The following is an 11,731-nucleotide window of genomic DNA, read 5'->3' as shown; positions in this document are numbered from 1 at the left end:
CAACTACCTAGGCGTGTGTGTGTGCGTATGCGCGCGCGCGTGTGAAGCTTCCCCTGCAGCCCATCAGAGCTCAACATGGCTAAATCCTTCCTCCTCCGCCCCTCTCCAAAGCCTCCCCATTATCAAGCCCCTCTCCTTCCAAATCACCATCCAGAAGTCTGCCCCACTGGACGCACACGGTATTATTGTTTTGTTTTTTTTATTTTTTTCCCACGCTGCCTGTTGCAGAAAGGCTGTCTGCCCTTCAGCCCTGCACACCTGAGAGAAGACTGGGGGAGTGAAGCGTCCCTAGACCTGCCCGCAAAGTGACATGCCAGACCGGCCCAGTCCTCCACCCGGGCCATTTAAGGGAGAGGCAGCGGCCGCAGCCGCTCGGCTGCTGGGGGCTGCAGAGCTCTCGCTTTCGCTCCCCCTGCAGAGCCCAAGCAGGGAAGGAGGCGGGGCTTCCCCGCCGCAGGGCGGGGCGGGGAGCCGTTTTGCTCAATGAGGAAAGTGGGTGGGGGACCGAGGCGGTGGCCAGAGGCCAATGGGCGAGGGGGGGCGGGGCGGTGGCGGTGTGGGGGCGGGGCTCGAGCCCCGGTGGTGGCGGCTGGGCCACTGGGCAGAGTCGGGGAGCTGCAGCAGGGTCTGGTCTGGGGTGTCGGGTGGCCCCAGAGGACTAGGAGGAGGAGGAGGCGGCGCCGCTGCTCCTGTAGCTGCTTTTCCCCGTGGGTAAGTGGGCACGGTGCAGCCATCGAGGGCGGCGTCAAGTCCGGCTGGAGGTTGCGTCTCCTGGACTGGGAACGTCCCTTTGGGGGTACGCAACGGGGTGCTGCTTAGAGAGCTCCGCGGTCCTGTCCCCAGGGGTCCCCTCCTCGGGGGCCTCCCTTTATGCACTGTGCATGCACACCGCGCACCCGCTCCCGACCTAACGCCGCCTGCACCCTTCGCCTTGGCACCTGCGCCAGCTCAAGGATGGTGCATTGGCCAACCCTGCAGAACTGAGTTGAGGCTGCGTGCGGGGGCGCGGGGGCGCGGGGGAGGAGGAAGGTGTGCTGCGGGGTCCCTGTTACCGCAGGAGGGGAGATTGAGGCAGGGTGCGGGAAGTGTTGATGCGGTCTTTTTCCCGGTCAGCGTCATCCAGGATGGGCCTGAACACTGCACCTGAACCTGTCTGCACTCGGAAGCACCTCCAGTCCCCCAAGGGGCTTGAGTACCTAGAGCTGGGGGCGATGGCATCATCGCCCATCACCTCTCAGAGAGGCATCGCTGAGGCGCCTTGTCTGGAGAAGCCGTAGCTTCGCTGGCGCAGCTGGACGGGTGCAGTCTTGGAAGGTCCAGATACTGGCATTTTACATCATTCCCTTTTCCTTCTCTTCCTCACCTCCCCCACTCCTCAACCTGATACAGACCCTGTTCCATCCTTCAAAAAAGGACCCAGCCAAGTTTTCCTTCTTTTTGAGCCAGGGAAGCTGGTGGTGTAGGCAAGGAGACTACAGATCAAAGATTGGGAATTGAGCTGGAGATTAGGAGTGAGGGCGAGGGCAGAGTGAAGGGTGTGTATCGGTGGACTGCTACCCACTCTGGTGCCCCCGGATGGCTAGGTGCAAGGGACTAGAGATGCAAGGAGTGAGAGAGCTTGAGGGAATTCCGTGTTCCGAGGACCCAGCTGCCTATTCTTAGGGGATTAATTAAAAAGTAAATGAAGCTCCCTCCCTTTAGGCCTCGTTCTGTCTTTCTTCCTATCTTTATGCAAATACAATTCAGTATCTGTAGGCACTTCCCTTTATTGCCCTTATCACATGAAATAATTCTGCTCATAAAAATTCTGCGGTAGCTGGTTATAATGGATAAGCAATAAAAGCGTCTTCTACCATTCCAGGCTATATTCCAAAGTTAAAACATAACTGTTTGTCAATCAATTAGCAAAAATTGATTGAGCTTCCTCTGAGAGGTAGGAGCTCAGTCGAGTTAAGTAGTCTAAGGAGTCTAAAGTTCTTCTGAATGAAAAAATGGGTCATTTTGTGTCCTTGTAGCCTCGGGATGAATGGGGATCTTTTGGCCTAAATTGTGATGGTTCATTTTGTGAAGAGACTTTCCACAAGCTTCAATGAATTTGCTATAGTGTTTTCCCTTCCCGCACCAGGATTATTATTCACAGTGTCAATGGGATAAATTTTGTCTTATGCAAATCACTGTTTTCCCCTGTAGAAGTTTTTGCCTCATCTCCACTTGTTGTTTCCCCATAAATCTGTGAGCAAAATTAGGAGTGTATGCTACTCAAGAACTTTTTTTACAGGACTTTGATAACCAGGAATAAAATTTCAGCATTTCTATTTCATTAAAAGAATTTTTTCCTTAACTGAAAACCGATGATTAAAAAAAAAAGCTAAAAATTCTGCATTTTCAGTTATATTCTAAGACTTTAAAATCTGGTCAAAGTACACTATTACATAATTGCTATGTTTGCATTTCCTTCTATTTTAATAGTCTTTTTGGTATCTTCTTATGGCTAAAGGTCTTTCAAAATAAGTTACAGTTGATATTGGGTTATTTAACATTTTCCCAGTGTCTATTGTGTCCAAGGCACTGTGCTAAGTGAGCACCCTGGAGATGCAAAGAAAAATAACACATGGGCCCTATCTTCAAGGAGCTTGTAATCTAGTGGAGAAAGAAGATCTGTACACAGAAAATGTGCAGCATTTGAGAAAGACGCCATAAGAGGAGTTCTGGGGAGGGAGAAATCACGTCCAGCTGATTGTATGGAAGGGAGATAATGAAAGACTACATGGAATCATGGATCGGGGATCATGGAGTACTTGGTGTTTGACTAGGGTCTTGAAAGAGGGGCAGAATTTCAATAGGCAGTAATGGGAAAGAATGTCATGAATGCATTAAAGGATATAAATCATATCTGACGTGTGGTTTATTGGTGATCCACAAGTCTGTGACTGCTACCAAAGCAATGAATGATGCATCGCTTTTGTCTTCTTAAAGCCTGTGGATTTTTCTGTGCATGATTACCAAATGTTAAATCAATATTCATTGGAAGCTGGACTGTGTTATCCAAAGAAATAATACAGATTTCATTTTTGTTACTTCTTCTATCAAAAGATAAAGACCTCCTTGAATGCTCTGTGTTTTTCTCCCCTTTTGTTTTTGTTCTCAGGAAGGCTTTACTGCAGTAGCCAGGTAGGTGCAGGTTTCCTACATGCTGTGGCAATGTATTGTCCTATACTGCCTTAGAGCTGGCAACACCCTTCAGTGGAAGAAGCAATTAAAATGGAGAGCATCTTCAGGGCAGAGACTGTGGGACTTACAATTATACCTAATTATAGCCAATGATTTTGATGTGTGACACGATGTTGTCCCCAAGAGGATCAGATGGAGAAGATTTCACTTAGTCTGTTCCAGATAGATTGAAACATAGGTCTGGAGGACAGGCAGGATTGTCGTAGCTTGATGTGTTTGACTTGTGCCCTTACTCCCATCACCCTCTCCTCCCCCATACCCTGGATATTGTTATATTTACCTGTTATTGAAATTCACTGTTTTACTGCACCTGATAATAAAGATCCTAGAAAGCTTTCATTTACCATTAACTTGAGGTATTACTGTGGAAGCTATATTGTTTTCATAACAACACAGGCAAACCTATCTTATAAAATTGGCAGGGCAACACTAGCTCCCTGTGCCACCACCAGGGAGTGCCACCACCAGGGAGCACCACCAATCAGAGGAAATGAGGCCCATTAAGGAAAACCTGACTTAAGGAACTCTTTTTTGGGACCTCTGATCATCTCTTGAGATGTATTTATTTATGTAGGGGAAAGAGTTCATTCAGAAGATCATTAAACTGGGAGCAGCATTAAATTCAGTTTCAATTCAGTTTCATTAGAAGTTCTAACATGTTGCAGAGAATGATACAGATACAAAGATGGAAATTTGAGGAGATACAATGTTGATGATACAAGGATAAAAAATCTTAAAATCCCTGCGTGCAAGAAACTCTCATTTCAGGGGGATAAAACGTTTGAGGAGGGGGCTCGTGCTAATGGGGGAGGGGGGGAGGGGGGAGGGGGAGCTTAGAGAAAGTTCATAGAAGAGATGGCATATGAGCTAAGCCTTGAAGAAAGATAAGGTGTGGTGCAGCTAGGTGGTGCAATGGATAAAGTACCCACCCTGGATTTAGGAAGACCTGAGTTCAAATGTGACCTCAGACACTTATAGCTGTGTGACCCTGGGCAAGCCAATTAACCCTCATTGCCCTGCAAAAAAAATAATAATAAATAATTTTTAAAAGATAAGGTACAATTTTAAGAGATTACTACTATATTCTACTATAGTTGGAGCAGCTCTTCTGCTTTTTAAAATTTATGTGATCTTAAATAAGTTTAGTTTTTCTAAGACCCTTTTCCCTCACCTATAAAATGGAGAAGTTAGTCTGAATGATGTCTAAGGTCTCTTCCAGCTCTGACATTCTGTGATTACATAATCAAAAGCAATAAAAAAATCTATGTATATCTGTAGTCAGAAATTATTTTTAAATAACTTATTCTTATGAGAATTTAGCTATTTTTGTTTTTGACAACCCAAAACAATTTTTTTGCAAAAGAATTGTTCTAAGTATATAAGAAATTGTTCATCTCTAGAGTGAAATAAGAAATTGTTCATCTCATAGACTGACTTTTTAGTTTCTATATAAAATATTTCTGATTTCTTTCAAATGATTTCACATCCAATCCACCAAATGTTTATTGGACATTTAAACTGTGCTAGATTCTGGGTATAAAGAGACAAAAGGAAGAATAATCCTTGCCCTCTAGGGGTTTACAGTCTGCTCCAGTAACAAAACCAATCAAAAGATATCTGAGTGTCTGCTTTCCTTGTCCTGAAGGAGTTTACAATCTAGTCCAGGAGAAAAGATAAACACGTTTGAATAATTAGCAATTCAAGGCAGCATGACCCAGATACTGAGATGGTACAGATAATAAGAGTTCAAATAAGGAAGAAAACATGAGAATCTTTTCTTAGATTTTTTTTTTTGAGGCAATTGGGGTTAAGTGACTTGCTTAGGTTCACACAGCTAACAAGTGTCTGAAAACAGATTTGAACTCAGGTGTCCTGACTCCAGGGCGGTGCTCTATCTGCTGTACCACCTATATGCCCCAATTTCCTCATATTTTACTGACTACATGACTCATGGATTCTATCTTAGTTTCTAAAATTGATAACCATGACTGAAAGCATAAATTATTGATTGTTACTTAATTTTTTAAATGCTTAGATAGGGCCTTTGTTTTGAGGAAGAATATTTCAGGGGCAGCTAGGTGGCATGGTGGATAAAGCACCAGCCCTGGATTCAGGAGGACCTGAGTTCAAGTCTGGCCTCAGACACTTGACACTTAATAGCTGTGTGATGCTGGGCAAGTTACTTAACCCTCACTGCCCCACAAAAAAAAAAAAAAGAATATAACATACTTCAATATCATGAATGTGTGGGGGGGGAGTAAAAAAGAGATGAAATCTAATTTTTATATCCTACATATTCACTAATTGCCTAATCTTCATGAAGCCTAAGCCTCTCTTTTTTACCACGGGACATTCTGGGACAGGACGTTATAATAAATTTTGCTTTACCAATTAAAAAAAAAAAGACAGAAATACTGATTCAAATCTTTTTGCAAGTTTCATAGGAAAAAGTCAGATGGCCTGTATTCCATGATTCCATATTTTGTTATTTGGGGCAGCTAGGTGGCAAAGTGGATAGAGCACTGGCCCAGGAGTCAGGATGACCTGAGTTCAAATCTCACCTCAGACACTTACTAGCTGTGTGACCCTGGGCATGTCACTTCACCCCAATTGCCTTAAAACATCTAGGGCCATCTCCAGTCTTCCTGATGTGTATATGTCTCTGGAGGAACCCTCCCTCACTTAAATCTAATTCACTACAAGTCATGACATCAGTCCTTTTCAAAAATGAAAGACAAACGTTATTATTATCATTTTGTTCAACAATTTCATCAGTTTTGTTTACTCTCCCCAGCAGTGTGGCCTATAACCCCTCCCAACATTCTCATCATATATGATTATTATCTATGTTTTCTCAAATACTCCCAAAAGAATATATGCAATATACTAGAGACCTTCTTTTCACTATTTTAATGTCTCTTTATGGACAGGGACTGTCTCATATTTCTTTATGTTCCTTATAGTACCAGACATACTGCTTTGAGTACCTACTCAATAAATATCTTTTTTAAAAAAATTCATTTTGAAGGAATAAATAATACTTTCTATAGTGAGGATTTCATACTAGAAAAATAAAAAGTAAAAAAGATGTTTCTCCGTATCTTTTCCTTTGATCTCATTTGTTCCTGTGATTATTACCTATATAAAGGTGATTCCCAAAAATCTGTGTATTCAGTAGAGCTCACCCAAGTTTCTATAGTAAGCATTTAAGGTAAAAATAGTCTAAAATGTCATTGAAAATCCCTTTAGTTGTATACATATTCAGCAGTATAGTTAGTATCTTTAAATTGTTGTAGCTAGAACTAGATTGTAGGGTTTTTTTACATACATGTTTATTTTATTCTGAACTTAAGAAATAAAGCATTTCCATGACATAGTAGAATAGAAAAAAGATGAAACTGCAAATCTATTATGTTTAACTTGTTATTCTTTTAAAATATATAATAAAGTTATCATGTAACTTTCTTTTTTTTTTCTTTTTTTCTTCCCTTCACCCAACCTACCCTAGAGGTAGCTATCATTAGACACCAGTACGTATGTTTATATATACATATACAAAATCATTCTACTCATACTTTTATTTATCAGTTCTTTCTCTGGATACAGATAGCATCTCCCTTCATAGGTCCTTTGTTGTTAATTTGGGTATTTAGAATAGTCAAACTGACTTAGTTGCTCAAAGTTATTCTTATTGCTGTTACTTCATAGAAGTTCTCTTGGTTCTGCTCATTTTGCTCTTCATTATTTCATGTGTCTATTCATGTTTTTCTAAAATCATGGAGCCCATCATTTCTCATAGTACAGTAATATTCCATCACAATCATATACCACAATTTGTGGACTTTTTACAAAGAAAATTATATTGGAGAGCAAATGGATCTGAAAGGTTACTATGGTAACAATTCCATTCAAATCTTATTCTTCACTTAGGGAAGTTATTGATCTAGAGAAAGGCAGGAACCAGGACCTCTATTCACACAGAAGTAAACAAAATTAGGTAAAGATTTATCTGGCCAAAACACTGATGCTTGGGGAGGGGGGTGGGGAATGCCTTTGAGAGCTTTATACAGAAGTGAGATTAATACTAGAGGGTGCCCATACAACAACATATTTTTTTCTTTTTCTTGATTTACCATAAGGTAAAGGAGAACACAAAGAAGTCAGAAGGACCCCACTAGGTGCCTACTAGTTGACCAGGAACTCTAAAAAGGCCAACCAAGGCTGTCCTTTCTTGGTTCTGCCAGAGTAAACAAAGGGAATAGTTTCTGTGGTCATGAGAAAGAGATGGTTCTAGAATCACATTTAGCTAATAAGATTTGGCAAGATACTTGTACTATGAGAGCTATGGTGGAACTGAGACCAACTGAGGGAGCAGAAGATTCACATCTCCCACCTTAAAGCACTAGGGTATATTTTCATTGAATAGTGGGAGATCACTGCACTTTTTTATTGTAATTTTTCTTAAATTTTTTGTATTAAATTTGGACAAGTTAAATTTGTGGATGATATAAGCTAAACACACATGATAAGATTCCACTGTATAGCCCCATCTCCATCCTGAGAAATAATTCCACACTTCAAATTATCTGATGGACATTTCTACCTATATATCATGCTAGCATATGCAGTTCAACATATCCAAAGTCAAATTAATTATCTTCCCCTTATTCCTGTTCCTCCCTAAATTTCCCTTTTTTCTGTTAGGGCAACACCACCTTTTCAGTTAGCCAAATTCAAAATCTGGGAGCCATCAAAGACTCTTTCCTCTCTCTCCCACTCTCTCACTAAATCCAATTGATTCTCCCCTCCCAATATCTCTTACCCCTAACCCTTTCTCTTTACTATACCATTACTCTGGTTGAGGTGCTCATCATCTTATGATTTCCTAATGTAAAGAATTTTTATTTGAGGTTTTTATGCCCCAGCGTGCACTGGCCTGGGGCTCCACAAACTGCACAGTGCTCCACCCACTGGGGGAAGCCATTGCCATGGCGCTGGTACCTCACATCATCACCACTAGAAGACGCCTACGTGGGCCTGGCAAAATTATAATGATTGGAAGCCTAGTGAGGGCAGTCATGTGACTGTCGGAGCAGCCATCCCATTGGCTGGGGCTGTGTGGGGTTTTTCTGGGATTGGGGGAGGAGAATTGGGCATTCTAGCTGGACGCTGGAAGACAACGGGAGTTCTGCTGCTTATTCTAAGCTGATTACTGGGTGGTGGTATCTTTTCAGGTTGTAAAATTCCCCTTTCCCCATTTTATTTCCTTTCCCTTGATCCTACTGATCCTGTTTGTGGGGGTTTTTTTTTTAAGTTCATTCTTGTTAAAATAAATCTTGTTCTGTTTTGAGGGAGGCTGCCGATCTCCTTCCTTGCCCCAATATTGTGGCGAGCTGCTTAGCTAACACTCCCCAATTAAAAATTGGTCCCCACACTAACTACCCTAACTTCAGTCTTTCCCCATCTTTAATCCTTCATCCAAACAGTTGCCAAAATAATCTTTCAGGTCTGACCACATAACTATCTTACCCCAAAACCTTTCTATTGCCTATGGCTTCCTATTTCTCCTACAATAAAATACAGACTCCTTACTCTAGCATTTTAGGTAGTCTCCAGTCTGGCCTCAGCCTCCTTTTCCAGCTTTATTTCACATTGCTTCCTTCCACACACTTTACATTCCAGGCAATCTAGACTCCTATCGATTCCCAAATCTCAATTTACTACCTTCTGCCTCTATGTATTCCCACAAGTCATCCCTTGTGCCTGAAATGCATTCCCGTTTCATCACTCTGTTAAAATCTTCCTTCTTCAAGGATTAGTTCAGGTGCTACCTTCTCCCTGAAACTTTCCATGTTCTCTACCCAGACAAAAACATTCTCTCCTTCCTTGGTTTTTTTTTTCCTAGAGCATTTTATCTCACTCTCTCCTTTGCCTTCATCGTGCTCTACTTTTATGTTATACTTATCTATTAATTTGTCTTATTTCAGGTAGCTCCCTAAGGACAGGAACACCATTGTTTTTCATCTTTACATCCCCAGCATTTAGCAGAGTAGTAGCCACTTATATAGAATCCGCATTTTAAAGAATTAAATTGAATGACATGTTGAATTTCCCACATTTTATTGATGTGTCATTGCTATTTCTATATCTAGCATCTAGGCTCGGTTCTCTTTGTATGTTTTAACTAGACTATCCCCTCCCTCTGCCCTAAGACTAACAGATGTATTTTGTTGTTGTCGTTGTTGTCAGTTGTCATGATGGTGGTGATGGTGGTTCTTTCTGGAGGCAGTTAGATGGTAGAGTGGATAGAGCACTGCACCTGGAGTCAGGAAGACCCAATTTCAAATCCTGTCTCAGACTAGCTATGTGACCCTGGGAAAATCACCTAAACATTGTCTGCCTCAGTTTCTTCATATGTAAAAGGAGATGATAATAGTACTTCCCTTCCATGGTTGTTGTGAGGATAAATTTAAAGAATATTTGTAAAACATATCATAAACCTAATGGCATTATATAAATGCTAGATATTATGCAATACAATATAATAAACATTTGTTAAGTACCTAATATGTGCCATACACAATGCTAAGCACTAGGGATACAAATAAGGCAAAGAAAGACCATCCCTCCCCTGAAGGAGTTTACAATCTAATCAGGGAAGACAACCAATAAAAGGCTGAAAAGGAGAGGCCTGCTGATGGTAGAGTAGTCTCCAAGATGGAGAGCTGGTGGGAAAGGCAGAGTTAATTGGGTTTCTGAACCCTCTTTGTGTGGAAGCTTTGGAAGGAGTTTTTTGCTCCTCTACTTCTAGCCCTCCAATCAGAGGCATGAAGGCCCCTAGTGTACTGATGATATGTGAATCATCAAAGCTGATGTAGATCTCCACGAAGATGAGTTTCCTGATGAAAAAATTTTCCCTGGGAAGCATGATGTTGATATTATTATTATCTTTGATGTCATTTCTGTGGACATCTAATAATTTTTGCTATCTAAGCCCCCTCCCTTTTCTGATGTTCAAAAATATACTTACCTCTAGTCATAATTTCTGACAAAGTTACTCATTGGAATGTACCGTCTTCACTAATCAAGGTATTAGTGTGTACATGTATAATATATGCAAACGACAATACCTCTCTTTTCACAATTCACTTATGTATCATAGCAAAAAAAAAATCACAGCAGACTTTTCTTACTAGAAGGAAGCAAAAATCCAATTTTAGGAGCCAAAACATGTTATACCATCAGTGTAACTTTTTCATAGGAAAGCATTTTGGGTCCTCACTCCAAATTTATTACCATATCTTTTAGGTAGTTTAGTAAACTGAGTTCATCTAGTTTTCTAGCCTATAGTGAGTTAGAAACAGCAAATAAACTGGATGCTATTAGAGAAAGACAGGCTGAGGGCCTTAAAGCAGAGAAATTCAAAAGCAATAACTGCCTGGGGTCATTTAATAAAGGGACAAATAGCCTTATTCACCTCAATACACTGAGAGTATGGTTTGTTAATCGCATCCAACTCAACTCCTCCTTCCTCCATGATACCTTCCCTGATTCTCCTACTCTAGCCAGAAGTGATACCTCCTACTTCCAAGTCCTACAACATTTAATTTGTACTGCTCATGCGGCATTTATCACATTATTCATAAGGTAGTACCATCATTGTTGATACTCTATGTGTGTGTGTCTTGTTTTCTCTACTAGATTGCAAGGGTTTTGAGGACAGACTTCAAGTTTTATGTGTATCTTTTATCTTCTGTGGTACTTTTTGTGCAATATACATTTAGTACATGTTGTTCAAACAAATGAATGCATCTTCTTCATCCTATAGGGGAGGTGTTGTAAGCTGGAGGCTATGTTGTGGGACTTTTAGCTTTTTCTTCAGACTGGCTATGTGCCTCAACCTCTGGTGGTTATGTACAGCACAGAAGAAGGAGCACTCAGGGATGGGTGGTGACCAACTGAGACCAGTTTGTTCCTGGGGCTCTGGTCATAGATTTGCTTTCCTAACACCTGGAGGGATTGGGAACATTTTTAAATCTGTTCTGATAGGCACTCTCAAGGAAAACAAACTCCTGGGGTATTAACCAAAAGAAGTCAGTTGTACGTTTTTCATAGTTTGCCAGAATTATAGCAAAGCCTGTCTCTAGTTGGACCTCAGTTCTTCATGCCCATTTACAGTCTTAGGGTATGTGCTTTAATATATCTCACTTTTGGTATCTTGGGCTAACCCATCCTGGTATTGGGTTGTTTTTTAAATTTTGTTTTGTTTTGTTTTTGTTTTGGGTTTTGTTTTGGGTGTTTTTTTGGTGGGGTTTTTTGTGGGTTTTTTTTTTTTTTTTGCTACAATAAGGGTGATGGACTTCAAAGGATGTGGTATTGGCATGCATGTGGAAATGACATGAAGACCAAGCCATTATAGCCATTATTTCCATTCTTTCCCTTGCTGCTCAAGCCACCAAATAGCTCTGTTAGGTAATGACTGAAAGTCTGTCCACTCAAA

At 41.1% G+C, this 11,731-nt stretch overlaps 1 protein-coding gene across 1 annotated transcript in view; it reads left to right on the top strand.

The window, feature by feature from the left end:
- The first annotated feature begins 562 nt into the window (after positions 1–562).
- Positions 563–11,731, top strand: part of LOC122746990 (tubulin polymerization promoting protein) — a 141,659-nt gene continuing 130,490 nt past the window's right edge. Inside the window, exon 1 of the mRNA XM_043993164.1 lies at positions 563–711. The gene's annotated coding sequence lies outside the window, so the exon portion shown is untranslated. The remainder of the gene's footprint in view (positions 712–11,731) is intronic.

This window comes from Dromiciops gliroides, chromosome 1, assembly GCF_019393635.1.
Source record: "Dromiciops gliroides isolate mDroGli1 chromosome 1, mDroGli1.pri, whole genome shotgun sequence".
Classification (NCBI taxonomy): Eukaryota; Metazoa; Chordata; class Mammalia; order Microbiotheria; family Microbiotheriidae; genus Dromiciops; species Dromiciops gliroides.
This window is presented reverse-complemented; position numbering and strand designations above follow the sequence as displayed.